Genomic DNA, 25,657 nt, shown 5'->3' with positions numbered 1-25,657 from the left:
ACTAGTTTTTCAACCTACCCCAGCTCACAATTGGTTCCACATACCAAGAAATCCGAAGTTAAATTTAAATTCAAGATCACACCTTTTTGATATAAAAGAAGCACTTTTTATAGGATTCCCCCACACACACTTGATTCTCTACCATGTGAAGTCTTAAATACAGAAAATTTCCCAAAAACTAATTTTTCTTAATTTGATATTCTCAGGTCAAGTACTAACTGAAAAATCATGAAACAGCTCGTCCAACTGAGCACAAAGTTGTCAAATACAGTTGGGAGTTTTTACCTATATTAAATTCACAGACAAAAAAATACATTACTAAGAAGCTAAACAGAGTTCTTAGACACCTAATGTGAAATTATTTTGTTGAAGAACTGATTAGTGTAATAACTTCTTGCCGAACACACTTTTAGGAGTAAATTTAAAGGGTATATACTACAAATGTACTTAAAGATAATATACTGAGCTAACTGAATTGCTCCAAACCACAATAGCTTTTTCTAGAAAAAGAAGATCATAACTTCGTTTCACTCCTCCTGAATCCCATGCCACAGATATCTCAGCATCTCAGAGGGCAACACTGTTAGGTAAAATGACAAAAATATTGAAAACTTGAAGATACAATACTGTGTTTCTAAATACCAAAATGATTGCAAGCACAGAAAAGGCCTATCAACAGGAAGAACTACAGACCTGTTGTGTTTTACTTTATCTCTTGACAAATGAGGAACACAAGATTTTTAAAGGCAACTGAAAGAAAACCTGACTTCAAAGCTCCAAGTCTTCTTTGACACATTTAGATCGAGGCAGATGCCAAAAATCTTTCTCCTATCTCTGCAAGATCCTCTTGTTTAAGATGAGTAGAGCACTAGAGTTTGCAATAATGTTCTAAAAGAGCGGTGAAAAAATTTACCCTCTATGTTACTGTAAAGCTTTAGGAACAGTTTGTACCATGGTTAGAAAAATATAGCAAATGAAACACATCTGGATTTTATTTATGCAGCTAAGAAGCTAAAACATAAAACACAGAAGCAAATCTATTATTGTTGTCTATATTTAATTTGTATCTAACAAGAAATAATAAACCAGTTCAGACTGAATCAAGGAATTTTTTTTACCCACTATTTTTTTTCTTCATTTTCAGATGTTATCTTTTATTTTGTTATGCATAACTATGACAGCATTAATGCAGACATGTCTTTCTTACAGAAGTCTGCCCTAAAACCTTTCATTATACACTGGAAACAACTTTACTTCACATGTATCTGCATTTCACACAAGGTTGAAACCTTATAAAACAAATGGTCATAGAATGGTAATTGAGTACACCAATGTATCAATGCCAAATCAAATCTAGGGAAGTCTGCAGTAAGAAAAGTTGTCTAGCATTTTAGTGCTTCAATCTCCAATTCCTATAGCCAGGTGTTCAGTGAGCTTCCAGCACTAGGTGGCCCCCTCATAGAGGGATTTGGGAACAGCAAAACTATCCTCTAGATCATAAAAGTGATTCCAAGAATCTCACTCCATCCAGAGGCACCATTTACACCTTTCCTTTCTGGAAATGAGCAGGCTTGGATTCCTAGAGCCCAATATGTGTACGATATATGAGAATCATCTGATACACAGCTGGCAACCAAAACTGAAACATGCAAACAGAAAAAAAAAAAAAAAAAAAAAAAAAAAAAAAAAAAAAGGCAAACAGAGTTCTTTTTCATTTGCTCCTTCACAGTACTATTATCTTGAACTTCGTCTTTAAAAGATGTGAAACCAAGGACAGTATGTGGGGCACTAAAAATGGGCTATGCTCTTAAACATCTCAATAGGAATGAAAAATACCCTAAAAATGAAAAAGACACTAACCTCTATATCCGTTTGGAAGTTAAAGAGGTCTATTCTTTGCCAATTGCTTCCATCCAGAGCTAAAACATTCCATGCCTACAGAAAAGAAATACATAAATAGTTTATTTATTACCTCCACCACCCGCTCCCTTCATTTTCCTCTCAGTAACGCAAATATTACAAACTTGACAATTTCAGGCAGCATTTAAAATAAAAAAAATTGTAGATATTAGTACTCATACAGTACAAAGTAGCTAAAAACATAGAATTTACAGAAATTAATCTCAAATCTCCTAAACGGATTACACTTCAAATGTTAACTTGTGGCTACAAAACATACAGGAAAGCAAGATATTAAATGTGAAGCACGTACATGGAAAGAATTAACCCTCCATTCTTAAAAGCTTTTGTAAAGTTTTCTAATGAGTTACTTCTGCTAGATCTAAATGGAAAAAAAGTAGCTGCAGATGAGATTCCTTTCAATAAAACCACAGTTCCTCAACCTCACTAGTTACTATTCTGAGAAAACAGAAACCTTTCAGAAAACTGCTGACTTTCCACTATTAGGACCAGGCCTTTCCTTTACACGTGCTAAGTTACATGTACATGTTTGAGAGCTTGTTCTTCACTGTCGAAGCAATAGTTGATCAAAGTAAAGCAAAATTAAAAAGCCAGAGAAACATAGATATATGCAGAAAATGAGAAAAAAAGAGAATACTGCATCCAACTGATAGGAAGTTTTCAGAGAAAGATACAATTTATTTTCGTTTTCTTATGCAGTTTTGTAGGTTTCAGATGAAACCTGATGTTACTTGACTCACAAGGCTTACTGAAGTTGCAGGACAGGGTGAAATGGGTAAAGAATGAAATAATTACACAATTATACATTAAAACAAACAACCAGTTAAACTCCAAACCAAGCCCAACTGTAAGAGAAAGAAGAAAAATATGAAATAAAGTTCATCCATGTTATATAATAATATAGTTCATTGTACACAGTTGATGTAGAAATGGAGTATTACTCATTTTATTTCAAGAAAAAAAATGAAGACAAGTTAAACATAAAAACTTACTTAGCATGCCTTCACTAATACCTTGTGTGTGCCTTTTTCCTCCACTAGTAGCTCATCTACTTAACACCTTTTGTACTTGGCAAGAAAATGATGGATGTACTTCTTAGACACATGGCGCACATTAACCAAACTACATGGAATTTTAAGCAGCAATTACAATTGAAAAATAGTGTTATACAGCCACATGCTTTATAAAAAGCAAATGGCATCATGCCAGACTGGGCATAATCCCTTCTCCAGATACAGAGCATACACGACTGGGTATCTTTTCTACAGCCTTTAGACAGAACTCCTGTACACAGCAACTAAGTCCACATCTACATGCAAAACTGGGACCTTTTGCTGAAAATTTTTCATTTGCTTTAATAAACTAAGAGACTGAGAATTAATTTTTTTGTAAACAGTAAGCAAATTGCAATGAATTCTATTATTTGCATGTAATTAAGAGAATAACATAAGCAACAACCAAAAAACCCCAAAAGAAATACATACCTTGGAAACTTGTGCACAGCGACACAAAGTAACTATGTCCAAGAAAGAAAATATTCTAGAAAGAAAGGAAAACAACTACAATTAAAATGTTTAGTTATAAAGCTGGACTATTGTATGAATTCACGGTTCTGCAGTTCTGTGGAAAGACACAAGCAGCAGACTAAATGCTATATGAGTGTTTTACCAAATTATTTTTGGCTATTGAGACTTACAGAATAGTATCATAGCTATCATCTAAAGACAGTCAACACCAACATATGAGAATGTATGAAAACCCAGCAGGTGCTGCTTCTGAAAATCTATTTTCTAGTCCCTCTCCCTACTATAAAAAATAGTCTTTTCTTCTTAATGCATAGAAACTAGCTTATATTCCTTTAGTTGTGCTACAATTAAAGTAACTTTATGAATACAGATGAAGATTTCAGAGGCTGGTGAAGAGTAAGAAATAGGTAACACATAGATAAATATAAGTTCAAAAATCTAAGATTTAATACAAGGAACAATGAACCAGATTTCTGAAAGGATTTCACAGTGACTACCAAGCCTAACACAGTATCTTTTTTAAAACATTACAAGAAACAACTACAGCTAAAAATTCAGATTTACTATTCTGATCATGGAACCATTTCTCAGGGTTGTCAACTTTTAATAGTCTACAGAAAGAAATTTTTCACAGTCAAAATGAATTTTGCTAAATACCATTTCCAAACACCAACAAAATTGGTTCAGAGAATGTTCTCGGTGAAGAAGAAATCATTAACTTGAGCATAAAATATAGATCCTATTAAAAAATAATTTTGTATTAGATGAGAATGAAAGCTATGAAATACATGAAAGATGTTCCTATAATTCACTGATAAACTGCTATCTGCTTCCCAAGGAATTTTTCAGTCCTCAAATACATGAACCATAATAAGAACAATTTCATGTTATAGTTAGATGCTAACATTGAGGAGCAAACAACTAGTAATTTAATCAACAACTAGTTGAATTTAATCATATAACATTATAGTTACTGCTTTTCAAATGAAAATCTGAAGGCAGAGCTCAAAATGGATACCTACATCTTAAGCACTATTTTAGCTGTGGTAAGGGCTAAAATTGTAATCAAAGTACTTCTTAAACATAACAATCTTCTGGGCATTCATTATGATCACTTCAGATAATAATCTTCCAATATTTCATTTGACATCTGGAATTATTTTTGCTCTTTTTTACCATAGAGTAATACTCTTTCTCAAAAAAATAATAGCCAAGCAAACAGAAAGACAGATGTTTTCAGAAGCTATGAAACAGTTTATCAAATCCTGTCAATAACATTTATTTTGATACCATCTATTTTGACATTTGAACATCCTCTCTGAGGCCTGTTCTCTTTAGGAAGCTTAGTGGCATTTAATGCACAAAGTACACAGTGTGCTTAGAAAATCGCTGGACTGTTCAGATAAACACTGAAAAGTGTTCTGTCTCTTAAGAGCATCATAAATATCAGCGACTCACCAGTAACCCTCTTCTGCAATCACCTTTCTCCCCACCATGAGGGAAATGTCAGCAGATGAGGGTGTGTGGAGATTACATGAGAGAGATGCAAAAGCTTCTTGGTTTGCAGAAGCTTCCTCAGAACCACTGTGAGAGTGGAACCTGAGGGTTATTTCAGATTTACAGAAGCACAAAAGACAGATTTCCATGTTATTTGTAACAAAGAAAGAACTTATAACACAACAGCCTTGCTGTTCTAAATAAGAACATGACATGTTTTAGAAGTGAGGTATCCAGTTCTACTGAAGTAAGAAACAACAGAAGAAACTGTAAGATGTTGAGGAAAGGGTATTTTATACACCCCCACCACTCTTGAGTTGTCTGGCAGTCTGTCTTCATGTTTCATTGTTTATTGCTGTTAAGAGATTAACGCTGATGAAGGATTTCTGCTACAAAATAAAAGTTAAACTAAAACCAAATGGAGAACAGATGTATTTATTTTTGCTTCATTCTGTATGAAGTGACTTTTCAAAAAGTTAAAAACTGAAAGTGGTTATTCTATATTAAGAGAAGAAATATTCTAGCAAGTGTAAACATTTGTGATGCTTTTAGGGGTTTTGTTGAGTTTTTTTTTGTGTTCTAGGGTAGAAATTTTCCTGCAAGGCAGCCCAAGCTGTCCCCACCAACACAGGTAACAATATTAAGACATATTATCAGCAATCAAAAGCACAATTACCCTTCGCTTAAACAGCGTAATGGGTAAGAGATTCCAGTAAATACTTTTATAATTCCAAAGAGGCATCTTGCACACATGCCTGAAAACCCTTTTTTCCATGCTTTCCTATTTATTTGCCCTCTATAATACAGTCTTTCACTTGTACCATTAATACATACTTGATTGTCTCCTTGGCAGTCCCACAGAATTACTAGCAAATCCTTACCAGTCAGGAAAACTAGTCAACAGGGCACAAGACTCTGAGGTTTAAAGTAATTTCAAGTCTTTAAAAGACTTCAGAGTCTTTAAAGACTTTAAATGCAACCAACAGAATGAGATGGAAACACTGATACTGTCAGTAATCTGTCAGTGTCAGACAGTGACATTATCTGGCATTTGGGTGAAGGACCATCAGCAGGCACTTGCAATTTTAAAAAGTGGAAAAAACTACCAAGCAGGGCAGCTGCTGGTTGTATAGCACTTCTGTCCTCTATGACCGCAGCTACGTAAATGGAAGCAGCCAGCAGCAGCAATCATTTCCACTTCAGTCTTTGGCATGTAGTAACACAAGGAAATGGAAATTAATAAATTCACAGTAACGTTTAGGATCATCTAGTCTGAGTTCTAGTGTCCCAGGTTATTCAATTCTCCACAGTTAGCCTGTATTGAGCTCAAAAGGGAAATACACTTACCAACACTTGGAGCCCTTCAAGCCTTTTCATCCCTAGGCACACACCACTCTGGACATATGCCTCATGAGTTTGGCCTTGGAGACCTTTCAATGTTAACAGTCCCTACACCACATATGAGCTTCATGCCAAAGGCACAAAGAGTTGTACAACCTTAGAGTTCCTCAACTCCCTCATGGCAAACTAGCACTTGGCTAAAGCCTAACTTACAGAAAAGGATCTATTCTTCATTTGAAAGCCTTCAAGACATGGAAAATCATCACCTTCTCTGGTAGTTTGTTCCACTGGTTAATCACTCTGTCAAGATGTTTCCCTTATTTCCAAGGTGAACGTCTGACTTCCAGCTCTATGCTATTTTCTACTTTTCTTCACCAAATTAAAGAGTGCTTTAGCAGTTCATACTTTCTCTTCATTGAGTTTTAAAGCCACTTATCATGTCAACTTTAATTCTTATTTTAACAGTTGTTTTACTTCAGTTCTTTAAATCTCTTTTTCTCTGCCCATTATTTTTTCAGCATGTTTCTTCAAACATAGACATTAGAAGCATGTGCAGCATTAAAAAATTTATTAGTATCAACAAAGCTGTACACAGACATGAAATATGATTTCACTACCCTCATTTTTCAAAACCATTTCAGGCCATTGTAACAGCCTTTTTGACACAGCATCAGATAAGAATTTTACAGTATCTCACCCATTTCACTATCACACCCTGCTCTGGGAGTACACAGCCCAAGCCACAGCTCTTTCTTACCCCTGCATATCCATCCATGCAAAATTAACCTGCAAAATTAATCTTGTTTGAACATACAGGATTTATCATGTTATTAATGAAATTCCTTAGGAGTGCCATGTGATGCTAAGGCTTAACCATTAATTAATTAATTAACCGTTGTTTTGTGTCATCTATAACTTAATCCCCTTAACATCCACTGATAAACTGCACACATATTGTTCACTTTTACAATTAAAACACCAAATACTAGAAGTCAAATGCGTAAGTAGAAACATGTAATTTTGGATGGCAAAGCCAAAAAAAAATTCAATTTCAAAGAATGATATTGTCCAATGGCTTGTTTTCCAGAAAACCAAAATTGTCATATTCCTCTCTCAATTTTCAATCAAACAAATCTATGGTGAATTTTTCCACTGCATACTGAAAAGGAGGCTGAGATTTCTGCCCACCTCTCTCTTGCCTGCTTAAAAGTGCTGTAGATTAGGATTCATATTCTTTTAGCCTGGAATTTGCTTGATATCCAAGACTCACCAAAACTCAGCATAAGAGTGCCACAGACCTAGGTCACCTTTTTGAGACACTTTCACTGCAATTTATATGGTTCTGCCAAAAAGAAGTGTTTATCTACCGTCTCCATCATCTTCCCATATATTTCCACATGTGCTTCATTATTCCCTTGTGCTATAAATAGACTGTGCAATTTCTTTCTAAACACAGAGACAGCTGATTCTTAACATTGTTTCCTTCCCTAAGGAGCCACAGAAATAAAGAGCTATTTCTCAAAACCCCAACACTGCACAGTGTACTTCCTACCGAGACAGAAATCAAAGAGTACAAGAGTCAAACTGCTTCTCTCTTGCTTTTGTAAAGCCCTTCCACATTTGATCACATGAAGAATAAGTCTTTGAAGTAATAGCTGGCAATTACTTATTATAGGTATTTTGATACAATGCTATAAAGATTGATAAAAAGTGGATAACAAGATGCAGTGAGTACCACACACAGACACTTTACTTCCTAGAAATTCTGGCCCTAGCCCCAGAATTTGGTATGACAGAAACAACACCTGGTAATTTCTAAAAAGCTTCACCAAAAGCCTAAGATATGGGTTTGTTTATAACTGACTTGTGAATGCAATTCCACATCAGAACTTTTGTTTTTCATGCTGTTTAAATTTATAGTAACTTTGCACGCAAGGCTGATAACAAACTTTACCAAAATGAAAACCAAAGTAACAAGGATGAGAAATGCCTCACTGAAGACAGCACACCAGCTAGATAACCTGCTTAGAAGATCCTTTCAACTACCACACTGTCCAGTTGTTATAAAATATGCACACAACAAATCTGTTATGTCTTCCCCATTTAAGACTATGGATTTCTTACTGATTTGTACAATTCTTTGTACAATTTACAATTGATTTACAAATTTAAAATTTACAATTTTACAATTAATTTTGCATAGCAAATCTGTTCACATTAAAGTCCACCACATGCAATATGGAAGAGTAATGCCTACATGCATGTAAAAGTATCAGAGAGACAAAGTACAGCTTCCACAGCTTTAATTTTCATTTTTTAGTAATTTTTTCTCAGAATTTTCTCCACATATGCCCAAGCAACAGTGGAAATGGGCATCAGACACTCTCAGTTCACTACTTGTGAACATGCACAGTGGCAAATTCTGATAGCCACCATAGAAGCTGCCTTGTATTTCTCCTAAAATGTCATACTCATTAAATATATATCATATTTACAATTCTTCATACATGGAAGGTTTCTCTTCACCCTTTGTCCTCTGTTTTAATAAACACCCTACTTAGGTATGAGGAATCTTATGGTTAAGTGTAGTCCAGCAGTGCATACAAACACTAGAATAAAAATATGCAGGCTAGGAAACATACAGGTAAGATAAATAACTCACAGCCATAATCTAGAAAAGCAGAATCTTTAATGAATATTAAATTCAATAAATAAATTTGTATCTATATGATTAAATTAACAATGTTAATGCTGGTGTATTTCTGAACTTCACCAATTTTGCAGCCAAATTTTGTAATATCTTATTCAATAAAACCACAAAATAACACTTGTCGTGGAAAGATAAATAGTGGGGCATATTTAAATCTTAAGGAATTTGACTATTTTCTATCAAAAAAACAAGTATCTTTTCTGTCAAACCTGTTTCAGTAGCAAAAGGCTGAGGAATGCCAATTGCTACACAAAGCACACATCCATTGACTTGTCCAATACTTGATCTTCCAGATCAATTATTAAAACAAACCCCTTTTCACTGCAGATGAGCTATTTTGTAAAGTAAAGCACTTAAACTAGAAACTTTTTGACATACCCCAAAACTTTCCAGTAATCTAACCCTGCAGTTTCCACTTGTAAGCAACTCAGGTCTTTCCCAGCTGATCGCCATAGAAAGTCTTTCAGTAACAAATACAGCACCAAAAAACACTTCTTTAGAAGCCAAACCTCCTTTTCTTTCACCAAGGTACTTTATTACTACAGAACATTGGCGAAAGTATTGGCAATTGCAAAATGCTAGGCTGACTACAGGATGTCTGACATCTATTTTCCATTGAAACAGAAAATCAGCTTAGATGGATTCATTTTAGAGAGGACAGCATCTTACCTTTTATGTCTATATGTTACTTGCAAGACAAGTGGATCCTATTACTCATTCTTTGAAAATAAGTTTTATTTATTTGTGAAGTATGACCATGTATAACAACACATCAGCAACCTTTTAAGAGACTCTCAGTATCTGAAACAAAATGCCCAATGATAAATTCAAAAGGGGCCAGTTCTGTTTCATTTTCCAGCCTTAGCTGGTCTATAACTTTTTAATACAGATTTTATTTTTATGAAGTGATTTTATGAAGTACAACTTTGGCAACTATAAGACATCTTATTAAATAAAAGCAGTTAGCCTAATGATTAGTTCACAGTGGTTTAACTTGCACTCACAGTCCTAATCCAACCTGCTGGCCATTCCAACTATCCTACAGTCTATTTTTTCCCCATGAGTGAAGGGATTATAATTCCCGGAACAGCCAAAAATCCACTAGAGCCACCCTGCATATTAGTGGCTAGGTAGAGATGTGGACAAATAACATGATGCACTGGTACCATGCAGCCTAAGGATGCTCCATAAACCACGATCATTACCGCCATAGATGTTATGTGCCTTGGTTAGGTGCTGGAGTACGATTCAGTAGACTTGATCCAACCTGTAGCTCTACTGGCTACTGGCCTGGAGGATGATCTCGAACAAAAGATTTCTCTTCCTGATATCTGTGTTTGCATTATGAACACACAGATAACAATGTTTACCTCTCCTGCAAATACTTCATGAATTACAGACCAAAAAAGTCTTTTGATGTATGGTTTTCTATTTAAACTGTCTAGCACCAATATTTAAGAAATATTTTTTTTCCTTTTGACTGCCTTTTTGTTCTTTGATGGCATTTTTCACATGGAAATGAGGAAGAACATTTCCCCTTCTGCCTCCCATAGCTTCATATAAAAACTAGACTACATTATATCACTAATACTTCTGAGCATTTAGTTCTGATAATGAACGAATTAATAGATTGAGTTTAAATAAACTCCAGTTTCAAGGTAAATAAAGCCCAAATCTGATTAAGTCTTCATTCAATATGAGATTTCAAAGAGAGGTTTAGTAGCAAATAAAAGAAAAACAAAATGGTAAAGTACAATTCCAAGGGTTAAGTCATTGCTATAATCATTTTAGCTGTTACTCCTGCTTCAAATGCTTACTTAGTTTTGTTTGTTCCAGTGTGACTAATCCTTTGTCACAAGCATGTTCTTACTGAGAGATAATACCTGTAACTTGAACCAAGTAAAGCTAAAGCATTCCATTTATAAGGAAGCCCCAAGCAAAAACACTAAATAAAATAATTACTTTTCAAAACTGACAAATTTTACTTAGCACTTTGACACAATAAAACCCCACTTCCATGTCCATATCTTCTCTTCCTCATTAACACAGTATACAAGAACACTAGAGTGCAATTTTCTGCATCTGTTCATCAAGTTTCTCACTCACATTTTTAAAGGAATTCCATCTGAAATATCTCAGCCCAAAACATTCTGTTTTGAGCTTACACTGGCACTTGTTTGAGAACAAAACCAAATCATTTAAACATACTAAATAGAGGATGGCAGCTACCTACTCCAATTTCAAAAGGCCAAACTGAATTGTTCATATAATCACTTGCAAATGTTTAGCATCTCATACAAAGACCGGCAGAAAACACGTACCAAGTGCTGACTGGTGAGGATAAGAAGTGAAAAACATAAACTTGCATCTGGAACTGATCTTGGTAAGCATTTCACAAGCAGACAAACAATGCATGTAGCAGTGTATAAAAAGGTCAACATGAGACCTTCTCCACATTCTGAACGGGGTATACTGACCACCAAGCATTGATTCAGCCTTTAGTTTCCTTTAGACAGAGCCCAAGTTCTGTCCTGAATATAAGTCACTGGTAAGTTTTAAAACCTTATCCCTCTTCAGCATAAAAGGAAATTTTTCTTTAAAAAGCTGATCAATGAGAAAATTGCAGCTTACTGCATTGTCTGTGTATATTTGAAGTCTGAAGATACAGAGAAACTAAACAACTATACATTGTAACATTACAGAAGTCATGTTATAACAAAAATAGCATGGATAATGTGATATTATTTTTTTAATTGCTCCCAAATCATGTAAGGATTCTGAAAGAACACTGTATATCTTATACAGTCCTAAAATTATAATAAATCTGTTGTTTTTCTAGCTAAAGATCAAAATATCTAACTAATTCCCAAAGGCTTTATCTTGTCCACGACCTGTGCCTGTGGCTCATTCGGATCACTTACTCAGTTTGATTTCTGATCACTTTTTGGGAGGTAAGGACCACTGGAAATGAATATATGACTCCAGAGAAGTGAGTCAGGATTTGCTATTTTGCTGTCATCAGTTGCATTGTTTCTGCTTGCTTGTTATCAGTATTAGTCTTTTCTAGTTACCAAACATTTAAAGGATACTCACACCGTACTGAATAGTGTCAATTACATCTGCTTGGCACTAACTCTTTGGACAGATATATTTCAGCCATGTTAAATTAAAAGACTTAATGAAAATTACTTGTATGAGGCAATATTAGAATTTGCTTTACAAAAACCATAGATTTGCAAAAAATATACAGAAAAGAAGTCTTACTTTCATGAGAAATATAATCACTTCAATTCATAATCTGTATGAATAGTTTATATACTTGTATCAATTTGGCTCCTTCTAATTCTAAACAGCTAAACTGTAATTGTTTGGCAGACTACTATAAAGGATTTTGAAGACTTGCAAAAGACTCTAAAATCAAAATAAAAGATTGCATGTGCCTTATAAAACTGGAATGTTTCCCTGAGACTGTCAAACACTGAATAGCAGCCTCAGCTATTCAGGGTGAAATATTTTCCTATTTAATTATACAGATCCTTTTAGTGGGGAAAATGAATCCTGTACTGAGATGACAGATTGTTTTTTCCTTTCCCCTTCAAAACACATATATTGTTTTTCTGCTTACAAAATTATTACCAATCAAGAACTGCTCCAGACAAAAGTTTTATATTTTTCAGTTCTTTGACTCACTAGTCAGTACTCTGTATGTTAAGATACAGCAGCCAAATTTTACAGCAGTTGTGGGCCGTCCAGGTATCTCCAGAACCTAGCTAAGAAATACCAATGGCATTATGGCAATTGCTTATTACAGAGCCTTTTCTGTATCTCCTCTCTATTTTCCCCACAGTTAAGCACACAGATAAGATGGAAAAGTACCACTTCAAATATATCAAATACTATGTTTGACTTCACCAGTTTTAAGCTTATGGTAACTTTTTCTCTACAACAATGAACACACACTAAAAGCCCAGCAAAAAACAGCATGCAGTAATAAAAACAGAATAGAAGCACAAAAACTTCATTTTTCAACTCTCAAGCAGCATATTCTTGCCCAGAAGAAGAACTGCTGCTGGAACAACACTCCTGGGTTCCTCTTCTAATTTCAGTCCCAAAACTTTACTTACCCTCTTCTAAATCTGATTGACCACTCAAATTTTGAGACTAATAGCTAAGATCTACTCTTAAGTATATGCATTCAAAAAGTAAGCTTTTTAAACAGAACCCATAGTAGTTTCTGTATTTGTGGTACAATTTATGAAGTTGGCACTTTGTAGGCAGAAAGGAACTGAAATTGGTTTAAGTGGCTGAAAGGGACAAACATCTCTGTTCTTTCACCTTACCATTTTTGTGAAAAAATTTACAGTTTTCACTGTGCAGAACATTAGCAGTTAAAATACAAATGAACAAATATTACCCATCTTTCTACATGCCAAAAGTACTGGCTGTATCTCCCTTTTTAAAATGCATTATTACTTTTTATCAAGCCAAAAAAAAAAAAAAATCTGTGGAAATATCAGAACATTCTAACATTAATTACATACACTACATTTTTTGGGTTTCAATTTATTTTCAAGTTCACACTGTAATAATCCATTGTTTTAGGGTTTTCCCCCAGTAATTAAAGAAAAAAAAAAAAAAAGAGCCACTTTAAGGCAGTGACACTTACTAGAAAAGTTACCATTAAAATTGTATTAGCCTGACTTGATTTCTTATTCTTCTGATGATAGATATGGGTTTATGAATTTCAGACACCAATTCAATTCTACAGTGAATGTCCTGTATATTCAATTGATGCTTTCTCATAAACAGATAGGCTAAGAAAAAAAATAAAACTACAGTCATCCAAAAACTGTTTAAATGGCACGATTTATAATACCACCACACAATTCTTACTTAAACATCATACAATTGAGCATTTATTCAACCTTTTACTTCTTGAAATATGGAATAGTAGAGGGGAAAGAGCATTCCTTGCCAACTGGCAAACTAGTAGCATTTCAACAGCTAAGAGGGGTGATAATTTTTCCTTTAGCCTGAATACTAAAAAAATAATTTTTAGAAATAGACTGTTTCTTTCACAGGTAAAAATATATTCCAATACTACCAATAAAAATGAATGTCTATAAACTAGAAAAGGTTACAGATTAAATACTTCTCTCTCTACACTCAAGCTATACTACTAACCTCAAAGTATATCTGGCCCCTCCAAACAAGGGTCTTCTTCAAAAGTATCACTGTCCGTATTAATCAGATATCCTCTTCCTCTTCTGCCCAGTTATCTGAGTCTACTTGAGAAAGAACAATCTCTTTTTTCTTATACTTTAAAATGAGTTTTGTGCCTGAAAAGTTGGGGGTCTCAACCATTTTCTTACAAGCATAGTAGATACTACACAGAAAATGTGCAGCAGACATGACACTGGCTTGAAAACCTTCCAATATAATTCTGGTTGTTATATTAGTAATAGTAATAATTGCAATAATAATATTAATAATGATGATGAACTGCAGTAGAAAACCAAGGGATTACTTTGTTCAACTTTAGAGTATGCAAGTATAGCAACACTATTCTATGAATAAATTTAAAAGTGGTTTTATTTCATAAGTCTACCATCAAGAAAAAGTTTTTCAATTTTAGAGGAAAAAATTGGACTGACTGCTTGTTATAGCAAGATTACATAAATTTAAATACTTCATGCAAATGAGAACAAGACCAATTCTGGCAATAGAAGAAACTGTGTTTACATTTAATTTCCAGATATTTGAAACAAGCTATTAATCACTTTTTTTCCACAAGTCCAATAGGGTTTTTTTAAAAGAGGGCTGCAGTGCTATCAGTTTTCATACATATCTGATACAAGCGAGCAGAAAACTAAGTGCATTTGATGACACTTTCAGTGGTATTTACTATTCAGCTCCAGCTCTGAGCAAAATGTTTCCACTGCAACTGGTTTACTCTCATTTTAATTAAAAGGTAGACTGCATGGCTAATAAAGGAAAAATAATTAGAATATTAATTACACCCAGTGCAGCAATATTTAAACTCTCCTGTCATAACCACAGGGCAAGACAATTTTAAAACATGTTGCAGCATGAGCAGATACTGTTTCATGAGTTGAATGGTATTCAGACTCAGTCTTAAAAATGCCTTTGCATGCAGGCTCAACAAATTCCCCACTGATAAACCTTAGACAGGCAGGTCTGTGCCCTGAGACTTCCTTAGATATCTATTCCTCAGATATCTACACTCTGCAGTGATGAGAACCCAGATGCATGTCCTCTCTAACATGCTCTGCCATTGGCCTTGTGAGTTTGTCCCTGCAGTAGTACAATTTCAAAAGGAGATTTACAGAGCATCTCTTCCACCCACCTTCCACTCCATTTCAAAACCCTGGTGATCAGCACAGTCTTGTGGGTATAATGAAATATGCACTTTATTTCTCTCTGGCAGAGTAGACCCAGTCCCAGCATACAGCATGAGATCATCATGTTCTTTATGGAGAAAGCTGACAGTCCCAGTTCAGTTTCTCAGATCATCAACTCTTCTAGCTACATCTGCAACACTACTTTGGCAAATCACTGTGCAACTGCAAAAAGGACATCCGTGCACAAAAAATAGACGTATGGTTGGCTGAATCAGTTCCGTGCATGCTTGGCCTGGGATATTTTATGTTGTTGTTCCAGCCACACGAAGCCTTTCAACCATGCAAAAGGCTTCTTTAGACACTGCCGTAACAGTGCAGTAGCAGGGATTAGCTGCACCACTTCCTTAGTTGGTCAAAGCCAAGATAAGCCTGCATGACCTTCAAGTTGCTTTGTAAGAAGCTATCTTGAATATTCAAGAACAAAAAGCTAAGACACTGGTAGAGTCTAAATACTTGGACTTCTTTGTTTGGGTTTTCTTCCTGCTGAATGCTTTAAAATCGGAGAATCACAGAATGGGTCAGGTTGAAAGGGAACACTGAGGGTCATGTGGTCCAACCTCCCTAATCAAGCAGCAGCATCCAATCATCCTGGAGCACATGGCACAGGATTGCATCCAGATGGCTCTTGAATATCTCCAGTGAGGGAGACTCCACCACCTCCCTGGGTAGTCTGTTCCAGTGCTTGGCCACCCACATAGTAAAGAAGTTCCTCCTCATATTCAAGTGGAAATTCCCGTGTTCCAGTTTATGCCTGTTGCCTCTTGTCCTATTGCTGGGCACCACTGAGAAGGACTTGGCTCTATCCTCTTGGCATCCTCCTTTCAGGTGCAGATAAACATTGTTGAGGGCTCCTCTCAGTCCTCTCTTCTTGATGCTGAACAGGCCCAACTCCCCCAGCCCCTCTCTTAGAAAAGATGCTCCAAAAGACATCCTTACTATGTCAGTGCATGACACCTTTCACTACCTAAACCATATAAACAAATTCTATTCAATTACATAAATGAGATGCTTAGCATCCATAACAGTGAAAAGGACCATCATTTCCACAAATACTGGGGAGTCTTAATGCTTGAAAAGAAGTGTTTGCAGATAATGATTTTTAGCTAAGGAGGCAGCATCCTACATTGACTTTTATCTTGTGGTTCATGTGTAGCATTGAGTTCAACAAAGCAAAAGGTATGAGAATTCCTGTTCAGGGAATCATTTGGTGACTGTCTCTTTTAATCACATTTTCTAACAGTTTTAAGAGTCTAATTACAGTCTGCCACCATATGGAATGCATCTCAACAAAAATTTTACAATTCTATTCCTTTAACAACAGTCTGCTTTTTTACTATCATTCAGAGAGGAGTCTGATAGTCACAATGTTTTTAGCAGTATTGTCTTCAGGCACAAGATGCAAAATGAAGACATCCACCAGTCATGGGCTGAACTTACTGATCTTGGTGTTCTGGTAACTTTTGCAACGATGATCTACTCACAAACCAGCAAGCTGATAAAATGTATGAGTTACCCAATGACTATAATAAGAAAGATACCTCTGTTGGTTCTACCTTTATACAACACAGACTGGCAGTAATGGTAATAGATAGAGCTTTTCACTGCAGTGACTTTTTTGGAAGCTCTGACACTGAATTTTTATTTTGTTCTAATAAAGTTCATGGCACAAAGAGTGTGAACTACATTAGAGAATAAGGCTCTTCAGACAGATATAAAACATTGAGAGTGTGGAAGAGCTGACTACTTGATACACCAAAGTTTTTTTGACATTTTATTTCACTTTCTTTTCTGATATGCAAGTCAAAAATCACAACTAATCTTCCATGGTATGGTATAACTTGAACACATTAAACAAATCAAGGCAACAAGCTCAAGAATTCCAAGAACTAAATCAGGTGTGGCATTATTTACTTTAAGAGGATATATAAAAGGATATCAAGGACACTTGATAGCCTGTAAGACACATAAGCAACATATAATCATCTGTCTTCTTAAAATGTTATGTAGAATTACCTTAACAGAAGTTCTTTGGGCAGTTTTTTGTTAATAAGGGCTTCATCATTATTTGAGAAAACCTACAAACAGAAAGAAAAAACACTATTTTAAAAACCAACAAGAAAAACATATTTTAAAGAGGCTATTCACCTTCTAATTAGATGCTTAATTCTCTTAAATTACTGTTAATATCAAGTTTTTAACATGTTAGTTGTCAATACTACAAAATTATTTTAATGTACAAAACAAAGCCACACCCCCACATACACCTGTTCTTCCCTAGTGCTGAGATTTAACCACACAAAAATTGTGGAGCAACTTAATCATGAAACAAGCATACTTACACCGCACAAAATGTTTTAAGCAGTAGTGAAACTTCAATCAATTCAGTGAAACAAGACATGTACAAACACACACTGGCTGCACAGTCCTAAAACTGTCCCATTACAAAAAACAAACCAGACACTTTTCAGTTATTCAGGTGCCTCCTTTCACTGTCTACAGTGCAAATTCTTTGGCCCAGATACGTGAATATGGATAAAATATAACTATCTACATGTTTCAACAATATAGTGCCACAGATAGGGCAGCAACTGCTATATAAGCAAAATAAGCACATCAAGAAACACTACAAGAAAACCTGAAAATACCTCTCACCCAAATTTCATATTTTTAGTACATATCCTAAGGCGGGGGGGGGGTGGGGGGGGAAGGGGGAAGAATATAAGAACGACTAAAAGAAAACACCCAAGGAAAAAAGCATCCAATACTAAGGTTATACAGTCAACAGCTAAATAGAAAGACTAAAACAAAGATGTTGACCAGATTTCCAACTTAGTCTAAATATTTAGGTTTGAGAAATTTTACCAGAGGAGCACAGCAATAAACAAAACAGAAGGTGAAATTGAATTTAAGGAACCGTGGCAAATACTGGAAGATGTCAAAGTCACAAGCAATCATTTCCCGTGTAAAGAGAAGAGCTTTAGTTCATTTGCTGTCCATAATATCAGAAACAAAAACTAGAAAGAAGAATCCAAAACAGATGAGTTTTCTGAATGCTAAAAGGTAAATATGAAAACCACACAAAACATTAAAACTGGAAGAAATCTTCTCCCTTTATTAAGCATATGCTGTTGTTAGCAGCATTAGTAGTTCATCCTACTATCCACACACAATGAATACTTAGAAAGTATTTGCTTTACTTTTTTTTTTTTAAAAAAAAAAAATAAAAAAATATCTATAAAAGCAAAGGAAGAAAAAAACACATTGAATATAGGCTTGGCTCCATCTTCATAAAGGAAGGGAGACAGCAAAAATTACACGTCTGGGAATTTTGAAAATATCTCCCTAAAAAATATTGTAAGATTTCAAAACTTGAACCTCCTTCTGGCTGCTGCCAAGAACACTTTTTCTCTCCCAGTACATCCTAGACTAATTTCAAGTTTAACTGCATACTACTGCTTCAATTCTGACACAGATTTTTTTCACCCACTACCTCTGTGCACAGCTATCCACACATCTAAAGACAATAAAGCTGTCAACTTTCAACAGGACTGACAGCTTTAATCAAGCTTCCTTTTCCAGCAACTGGAGCAGCACATTTATTCACAGACTGAGGACTACAGATATTCAAAGCATAAAAGAACCATGAATATATATTTCAATAGGACAATTCTAGCTCCTTCAGAAGAGATGTTGGCTTCAAGCAGTTCCACATGGCTGACCATACGCTCAGCTTTGCTCTGGTTGTTTTATATCCAATACTCATTGCTGCTGGTATTTTCAGCCTTTAGGCTGAAATACACTATGTACATCAACGACATTTTTAGAACTGGTTGACTGCTTCTGACTTTGACAACTCATAGGTTTATGAATTATGCACATGTGTGCCATTTTCATATTATATGCCACTCAAAGTCTGCATCTTGTGGCCTGAAAACAATAGCATATATTGGGATTTGTTTTTTTTTTTAAAGAACAGTCTGTATGCCTAATTGTGTTTACAGCAGAACTCATTCAGAAAAAGGGGCATAAATGACATCCTCCTAGAAGTTAGGTTCACTAAAGAGTCAAGTAAGGAAATATTCTTGTGCATTGCAGGTTAGGAACATAAATCACAAAAAAGGATGTCACCTCCATGAAAGCACGCAAAAACAGTGGTAAAACAGACAAGTTAACTTAGATCTCATTAATTCTGATTGAGAGTCTGAGCATTCAGTATCACAGACTTAAAAATCCTCTTTCAACTTACACTATTCTGTAGCTGCAGATAATGTCTCAAAAGTTACATCATCATAGCAGACACATATATGCTTAAGCATATATTTTTAAATAATGCTACTTTGCAGACTGCTAGTTTACATGTGTGCCATCACTTTGCCTATATAAAAAAAATCGCATTATCCTTTTGTTTTTTACACCAGATTCTCAAGTAATACAAACATATACATAGAGATACAAATAGATAAATATATGCTCATTGTGTGAGGATACCACAGGATTTGAGTTAGTAAGGTATGAGGCAATTTACTCTAAAGACTTGAGCATGCCTTATAACTCTGTGTTAAATAGTATTTCCAACTGCTCAGCAATGAAAGTGAACTCACTACAAATCATAGGACAGTAATAAGTATTCTCCTATTGAGGCCAAGCTGAAAAGCTAAACCTACCAACTAAACCACCAACTCTTGGGAAAAAGGCTTATAATCTTCATGTTTATGGAAGATAATTCTAAAGTTAAAGCTAAATGGACATTGTTTTGAATACATGACAGCTTATCTGACCACTATGGTTAATTAAGGAATCCCAGTTAAAACTGGAAAAAACGCAGCTGTTTCTACATACTATGAGAAGTGTATTACCTGCCCAGCCACACAAAGTACCACACCTGATACCCCAGTCACAGATGAGGCCACAAACACATTCAGAGCTGCTTTCCCTCAAACAGTAACTTTTGTGTTCTTGTATGCATTAGCAGCAGTTCCCAAATAATAACATATTATTATTATGGAGTAAGCACATCTAGAAAAATGAAAGTGTCTCTTCACAGTACTCTTTTAAACTGTGGAAGTTACTAGCTTCTAAAGCCATATTGCATTTGTATCTCAGAAGAAGAGAGGGGCTGCTTTGAAGACTCCTCAACAGGTCTTCCCCCTAACAGAGAACAGATATAGGACAACTGGAGTTATCATTTTCTAGATAAACATTTGCAACATGATTTCAAATGCATGCAAGCAAAGAAAGATGACAGAAGGTACAAACAGGACAATATATTCATTGTCTGAATAGTTTTTGATAATTTAAAACTTCCATTAATGAAGCAAGAACCCTAGTACATTCATTCTTGTATTGTTCTTTTTATTTTTTACTTCATTTTTATTACATAACCTCTAGTTTTCTGTTTCTATTTATATAAAAAAAAAACACCAAAAACATTCAGTCAAGGAAGTTTCTGATCACTGCAAAAAATACTGTTCTTGTCAAGTTTGATTTTTTTTCTTTACATACAAGTTGTGCTGCAGTGACATGCCCTCAGAATACCTGTACACAGTAATCCAACAACTAAGAATATCCTGAATCTAGAATGATTATTTCTCCTCTCTTTTTTTTTATATTTGGTTGCAAGTTTGACTGTGTTAATTATAGGCTATCTCAAACTTTACAAAAGTATGGTTTTAACTATATAAAATCCCCAAATACAATTGACAAATCTGTGCATGAGGAAAAATTATGCCATTGAATATAGTTAATAAGTGTTACTCTAAAACAAGTTTTAAATTTCCTGTAAACACAACAAGAGATATGGAAGATCTCTACATTCTTAAAAGAATTGCAAGAACTAATAACACAAAACAAAATCTACAAGAGAAAACTGTAATTCCTTACTTTAATCTCAAGCATTCCTTAATTTACGTCTCTTGGTAGTATCTTCTCTGTACTTTTGGAAGATTGGTTATGAGCTAAAACCAGAGTATTATCTTTTAAAATTACCTGATTCTTTCTTACATTAAATTTCTTTAGCAACTACATTTTAAAAAATCTCTTTATTATATAAACAAAGCATCCTTTGTGTAAATCTGTGAAACCCAAAAAGGATACTCTCCCCGTTTTCCATATTATTAAACATACTAATTGCCACTAGTCCTAGAAAATAACTTCTTGGTACACCACACTTAGCTTGCCACCATTGAAAGCAGCACATTAATCTCTTCTGGTCTAACAGCTAGTGATAAAGGTCTCCTGTTTTCCCCAGAATTAATGAGATGAAGAAATCTTTTCTGATAGAGTTATTTCAAGATCAAAATAAGGTTATACTATTAATTTTGGCAATAGTCTTTTTTTTTTAAGCATGCAATTTCAGTTGTCATTCAATCCTCTATTGAAGAGGACTATTTTCTCAACAGATGAAACAGTTTTGGTAGCAGCTCATCCATTACTGCTCAGTTCCACTGAGATATTTATGTATCTAATTTCCACTGAAATCAGAGTAGATAAGGACTTTCAACCTGTCAGTTTCTCAAATCAAAAGTTATTAAAAACCCAGACTCTCAGAAATAGCCTTGCTTAGTAGCATGCTAAAGGAATTATGGGCAAAAGTAGGTTTGGGGAAGATGAAGTGTGAAAGAGCATCAGCAAAAAAATATATATACTGAAAACAAGGCTGAAGTATTTATCAATTCAGGAAAAAAAAAAACATTGGGTCATTTTCACCAAAGGAGACAGTAGGCTGGAATGAAATCCATATATTTCCTTCCCTTCTATGGTTGACAGAACACACATCCTACTTAAACTGTAAATACAGCCCTAAGTATAAAGCATCAAGTCTTTCAGGTTTTCACTGGCAAGAACAATTTTTATGAAATTTTTATTCATGCATTAATAGACATAGCAAAACCAAATTTTAAAGGAAAATCCTGAGAAAATAAAATTAAAGTTTTATTCAGTACCTTAATGTGCAGATTTTTGTTGCCAAACACAAAACCCAGCAGCTTGCTGCCTATCTTTCCTCCTCAGATGAGACATCTAATTGTTGCCTGTGCAATTTTCCTTTTACCATGGTATTGTGAAAGCACCTGGTGCTACAGTGGTAGGAAATCCACGAAATTGGCTTTGCTACCCACAGCAGCTCACAAGCAAACTAATGAATGGCATCCTAAAAAGCTCTCTATTTAAATACACCACAGAAATGGAGGAGGAAGAAGAGGCAAAACAACCTTCCTTTAACATTTAAATTTAAAATTCCTAAACTTCCTTTAACATTAAATTTCAGATTATCCCATGTTACACTCTGGTATAGCTGTATAAAATCCTCTAATGGTCAGGGAATTGCTACTAAGTAGGGTTTCCTCCAGCAATCTACAATCAGTGCATCAGACAGGCAGAATCATTTAACACCAGGCAAGTGGCAAAACGTAGCTGTATCCAGGCAACAAAAGGAGCGTTAGACAGAATATACATTGCCAACAGAACTGAAATAAGTGATATCAAAGACACAACAGCTGATGACACAGGACTCCTGTTAAACTAGAATCCAGGGTAAAGCTTTCTGTATAATCAATACAAATTGTAACACACCAAAGTGAACCTTGAAATGCAATCCCATCTTGAACCAAGCTTGTCTACACCACAGACAGACCAGCAAAACCTTTTATTTCAACACACAGACACTGTTTGCCCTTCTCTTGTTCTGATGCTCTAGCTGTTCACCCTGCCCTGGCTCAGGCTTTGCCTTTGTGCATTTTAAAATTCAGCCTTCCTGGCCTGCTGTGGTTGCTAACATTTTCTTCCCTTTGGAAGAAAAAGCTACTAGAGCCCAGGGCATGGTCTTCAGTAGCCTTACAGCTTCCTCCTTGCTGCCAGACACCCCTTGGATCTTTTGCACAGGTCTTTCCTTGGGGTATTTTCTAACACTGTGATGACAAGTTGACTGAACAAAAGCAACACCTCATATCAAACACTTCTGTTCTTACTGTGCTGGTCATCTTAAAGAGTTAAGGCTCACCTTCAGAGAATATCAAATGCACCTGAGTATATCTCTCTGCTTTTCCTTAATGCCTTCCAATGACCTAAGGCTGTTTATAAGGGCCATAATGCTTTTAAAATTTCTCCAAAGTGCTGTTTAACATAATAAAATCTTCCAGGCAGAAGCAGCTGGCCACACTGCCCACTTTGCTGCTTGATTCTTTTCCAGAAGAGCCATCATTCTTGTTTTGCCAGCACTGGTATTCATGCCGCATCATTCACATTTTACTGGAGGGCATCAGCCTGGCTCTGCAAGGCCTTGGTCTTACTGGGTGACAGAACAAGGTCATTTGTGCTCTTCCAAACTGATGTGCACAGCTGCACAACTCTACCTTGAGGCCTCTGGCTACTCCAACTCAACTGCCTCCCTGTGCAGAGCAGGAGGTGCTTGGAGGTTGCCTTTCCTGCCGTCCTGAGCACACCAGCCCATCTTCAGTTGCTCAGACAGCTCTCATCACCCTTTTCTGTGTGTTTTTCTAAAGGGCGGTCAGCTATTGCCAACAACATATTTGGAAATCGCCACTCAAACCTTTTAAAGAGTACATTCCTGCAAGCAGCCAGGGTATTAAGGTTAACAGGTTAACCTGACCTGTTAGCTAAGATGCCCATACCCTAGTCTTGTCTCCTACTAAGTCACCAGAGACAGCAATGCTCTGACTCCAGTGTGGTAGTTCCTATTTTTGCTTGTTAAAAAAGGGAAATCCAATGGTTTGCAGAATTAGTGATTGACCTCATTACTTGCAGGCCTAAAATTCAGTTGAAAGATAACATTTTATCAATACTTGCTATTATGTAACTGATGTTTGGTAGTCAGCATGGCAGAAAATACTATCTCACTAAAAGAAAGAGGCATTACACTATTACTGGCAAAAAGCTTTGCAAGCTCTACTTTCCCTACGCTACTCTGAGATAGACTAACCCAGCTCACACTTGCCTTTCAAGGCATCATGTTCTAATCACTACCAGGGATGGCAGAATTAATCCAAACCACACAGAAAAATAAACTATTCCTTACCTAATCTTCCATGACTAAAGACTAGTTCAGACCAGGAAAGAAAAGGAAATAAAATAAAAATCCAACAACTACCGCATAAACACTGAGAAATTTGGAAAATGCTGTTAATTGTATCCCCATATATTATTCAAACATACACAGAGAGACAGCTGAAAAAACAGGTTTGACAAAGTTTTATCCTCATCATGTGTTAGTCATATACTGATTGGCAAATCTTTTCTTCAATTTGCTTTCTCTTAAAAAAAATAATGACTGAACATTTCCTTTTTCAGATAATTATCCATTACTTGTCTTTTAAGATTATACCCTTCCAAACAGTACATGATGATGCATTTAGACATCATCGCTAAGAAAACTAAATTAAAATAAAGTATTTAATTAGCAGTCCAATCTATAAAGTACTTGGAAGTGGAATATGGGGAAACCCATATCATCATCTTTGTAGCTCAGAAAGCAACAGACCCATTAATTAATGGGAAAATGGCAGAAAATTAAAATCAGATGGATGAAGCAGTTGTTGACTGTAACCCATCACAAGGGTACAAAGTAGCCCCTCACAACCTTGATAATACATTATACTGTAGTCTGTATTTCCTGACCAGGTAAATGACAAATCCCTCCTTAAGCATCAAGCAGAGTCTCAAACAGAATTTGCAAAAGCCGAAGTTTAAAACACCTGAGAAAGGCTCTTCTCTCTGACAACTCAAGCAACTTTGAGACTCTAAGCAGAAATACTGGAGAAGATTCTAAGGTAATTTCCATCACAACATCCACAAGGACTGTGTGCTCAAATTACAAATTGTGTAATCACAAAAATAATCCAGCTGGTGTCACGCAATTTTGTAGAATTATTCTATAAATACACGTTCTCAAAGGCATTCAGAACATGATATGCTTCTGAACAAAATCAGTCCAAGTTAGTGTCCATTTCAATGTAGCAATATTTGCTCAGGGACAGCCATGTAGTTTCAGCCATCCAAATTTAATCCACATCACAGATTCAAAGCCCTTAGGAGAACACCTATCAAAACTCCTCTGAATCCCCACTTCTGCATATAGCTGTTTTTACTGACATACATACAGCTAAGTTTTATTCCCAGTCTTCAATATCAGCACACAAACCAACAGGCTGATGGCACGACAACAGAGACCTGAAATCCTCCTGGAGTGTTCACACGAAGAGTCTTCTGCAAGTCCATTTTCCCAGGAG

General features: G+C 35.6%; 1 protein-coding gene across 2 annotated transcripts in view; it reads right to left on the bottom strand.

Moving 5' to 3' along the window:
- FBXL2 (F-box and leucine rich repeat protein 2) overlaps positions 1-25,657 on the bottom strand; it is a 51,551-nt gene that overhangs the window by 20,161 nt on the left and 5,733 nt on the right. The window contains exons 2-5 of one of the 2 annotated variants that reach the window (XM_086846493.1): positions 17,430-17,491; positions 14,179-14,279; positions 3,405-3,459; positions 1,861-1,935 (exon numbers count right to left, since the gene is read on the bottom strand). The gene's annotated coding sequence lies outside the window, so the exon portion shown is untranslated. The remainder of the gene's footprint in view (positions 1-1,860; positions 1,936-3,404; positions 3,460-14,178; positions 14,280-17,429; positions 17,492-25,657) is intronic. The other variant, XM_086846482.1, reaches the window with a different exon arrangement.

The sequence above is a fragment of the Cyanistes caeruleus genome, chromosome 1 (genome assembly GCF_971803275.1).
Source record: "Cyanistes caeruleus chromosome 1, bCyaCae1.hap1.1, whole genome shotgun sequence".
NCBI classification, from domain to species: Eukaryota; Metazoa; Chordata; class Aves; order Passeriformes; family Paridae; genus Cyanistes; species Cyanistes caeruleus.
The sequence above is the reverse complement of the archived record's forward strand: the minus strand, read 5'-3'. Positions and strand labels throughout refer to the sequence as shown.